Here is a 3,295-nt window from a genome sequence, read left to right as displayed (position 1 = left end):
TATTTCATAATAATAAAATGAATGCTTTGCAAACAGTACACCAGGGCACCTGTTAACAAAAGCATATAGTATAGTTTCTAGTCTCTAGTGAATACTGCACAGACTTTTAAAATGCTTTCAAAGACTTTTTGTCTGCTTAGGTGGATAAGAAGCTCTGCCTAGAACAGACCATGTTACAAGATCAGATTTTGGAAATGTTTGTGTGACTTTTAAGTTTAGTGTAGCCCCATAAACAGCTGAACGAATGAAGGGCTATAAACCTGTGCTGCAAATCTGTGAGTAGAGGTAGAGAAGAGAATTTCTTAAATTGGCTGTGCCTTTGGGGAGATCATTACAGTCAACTCCACCTGAGTAGTCCCATAGGAATTTTGGGGTTGACCTTCTAGACATTTATGTATGGTATGTAAATGGCTGTAGTGACATCAGTGTAATTATTCCAATGTGAGGTTACATGTCTGTAAATACGGTCCTTGTTCTATTTCTGTTTTCTCCCAGTTCAGCAGTTAAGATTATGCGTTCAAAAAAAATTATTAATGATAGGGTCAACAAGCATAGCAAAAAACACTGAGGGAACTACAAAACTGGCATGGTGGTTTTCTTTAATGGCATTTACACTGGAAGCCTGAAAAGAATGCAAAGGCTAACTGTACTTGTAATTAATTCATCGTGAAAAGAAAGCAAAAGAAAAGAGAATCCTGTTTTTGTAGTATATGTGCTGCATTTGAATTTGCATTTTTTAAAATTGAGAATTACAGCTTTAATATTGCCTGGGGGAGAACAGCCAAATTTGAAAGCTAGGAACCCTTCTGACGTAATAGTTAATCACTTTAAATGCATCAGTAGCATCCACTAACAACAGCTCCTGTTGAATAAGCATATTAAAACAAAGGAATTGTTAATCCATTTTTAAAACCTTAGTAAGTTTTGCAGTAGTAGAACTGATTTGTTTGTGAGCAGTGGAAAAACTGTAACTTTTTAAACATATTTTGGTGTAGACTATAAAATACAATGTAGTTAGCTAAAACTATATTAAATTGTTGACTGTTCATATTTTGATGTCAAATATATCCCCGTGGTGTAAATTTGGATAGCTGACTGAACTTTTTGAAGAGGGTATGTGTTGGGGCCTGTGGTTCTGTGTTCACATTGTCCAAACATACACACATTTTTATTTTTCACAACATACTACAGTTTTTCTTATTAATAACAAAAAAATATACCTAGAATGGGTATTTAGAGAGGTTGCAATAATAAGAGATAGTAGAATTGTTTTTAAATGTTACAAGCAGCAATATCAAATATTTACAAAACAGCCAGTACATTTGATAAGGAATTATCTAAATCCATTTTTTTGTTTCCCCTTATAAAATCCTGTTATCTCCTGAGTGACAATATTGTTGTATTTGAAAATGTGTGAGTTTCTGATGCATAACATTCTGAGCAAAGCAGCTATTTATTATACCTATACACATTCTTATCCCACACTCTTTTTTTAAGACCATTATTAGTAAATTTTGAGGTTAGAGAGGTACTGACCCAATCAAACATGTACAGAGCTTGGCCTCTGAGTTAATTAAATGTGGGTTAATAACATATTATAAGGAAATCATTGTCCTTATTACAGTTATTAGGTAGTTAGTCAAATTATAGCTTCAAAGGAATGCAGAGCATGGAGAACTTGGGACTAAATTATGCATTTGAACCTTAGGCCAGCTTTTACAGTTGAGACAGTTTGCTGCTAAAAGAAATCGTGTGTCATTGAAATTAAATGCCTTTCTGGGGATGGAAGCTTCCATTTTTTAATGAAATTACTGAGTGTGGTGCAGTGAAACGATTAAAATCTGTATTCAGGGAATGTGGTGGACAAAAAAAAATCAATAAGAGCTAGCAAACCTTTGCTGCTGGATGTGAATCCTGGGAATGAAATAAACTAGTACAAAAATAATAATTAAAAACATATCAGCACGTTAATGTATTTAGCATGAGTCTCACGAGACATCATCTCCACTAATTTTTAGCATACATTTTCCTGTGTAATGAGAAGCTTTCTTTTCTCATATCCGTATTAGGCAGCATTTTTGCCCTTCCCCCAATGCTCCTGCACTGCAATCATTGTGCTTGCACTTATTATGTTACAAATGACCGAGGTAAGGCTGACATTCTCATTGCATGCAAAAAGACCTAGTCTGCCAGGGTTTTTTTTTTTCTCCTAATGAAGCAGCTTTGTGAAATCTCCCCATGTGTTAATACTAATGAAGATCCTCCAGCACAATTAAAATCGCAGCCAGTGGCTGAAGAGGAAACAGAAAACAATGGTATCTTTCTACATGTGCATATTTCTTTATGCAGAGATCAGCTTTATTTAGAAATATTGTTAATTTTTAAAGTGCTTATATGTAGTATTTAACAAGGTTAACAAGCTGTTCATATTCTTGAATTCTACAAGTATGTTTTTACTAGCTCATACTGAAATCACTTGGATTTTAGTCACTGCACCGTGGTATAACTATATAGTGTTATGGTTTGTAGGGAGCAGTCCTTTGGCTCTTGCCATGTACTTTAACCCTGCCTGAGTTTGAGACTATGCCAAAGAAAGAAAAAAAGGAGGATACCACGTGTGTAGTGTGAAGGGTTGGTGTAGGAAAGCACAGCTTCTATCTAGTTTTCTACAAATAACCTGTTTGGGTTGTTTCGGGCAAGGCAAGAACATCGGTATTAAAAGATGTATTTTTTATTTTAGTTCTTGTGTCAACAGCTGGTGAATGTTAATACTTCCCCGTATGTTTAGCTTAATTCTGCCACCCTTGTCGCCTGTTTTACTTGAATTTATCTAGTACTTCAGGAGCATAAAAGTTGAACGTTGCTTCCACCGATTTGCTCGGCGTCTTTAAAATGTCTCCTCTTTAAGAAACGGGTAGCTTTTTTTTTTTTTTTTTTTTTTTTTAGTAGGTGGCAGTTTGGCAGTTGTTTGTACCACAGATTCTTTGTTGCCATATTAATTTTTTTTCTAACCTAAACTTAATCTGCAGCGTGAGATCTGATGTAGGTTCTTGAGGTGGGCAACTGTGTGTCTGCCCCGATCGATAAAGCCCTCATGAAAACCGACCCACTGCCGGCCGACACTTTCTGCGGCTGTTGGAGCAGGCGGCCGTTCCCAACTTTCCCCCCCGCGCCTGACGGTGCGGGCGGGGGTCGCGGCTCGCGTCCCGTGCCCGGCATTGTGGGGAGCGCCGGCGGTGACGTCACCGGGGCCGCGGGGCCGCCGACCCCCGCCAGGGACCCGCCGGCTCGGGGC

Source organism: Corapipo altera, unplaced genomic scaffold (assembly GCF_003945725.1).
Source record: "Corapipo altera isolate COAL_440 unplaced genomic scaffold, ASM394572v1 130560, whole genome shotgun sequence".
Classification (NCBI taxonomy): Eukaryota; Metazoa; Chordata; class Aves; order Passeriformes; family Pipridae; genus Corapipo; species Corapipo altera.
This window is presented reverse-complemented; position numbering follows the sequence as displayed.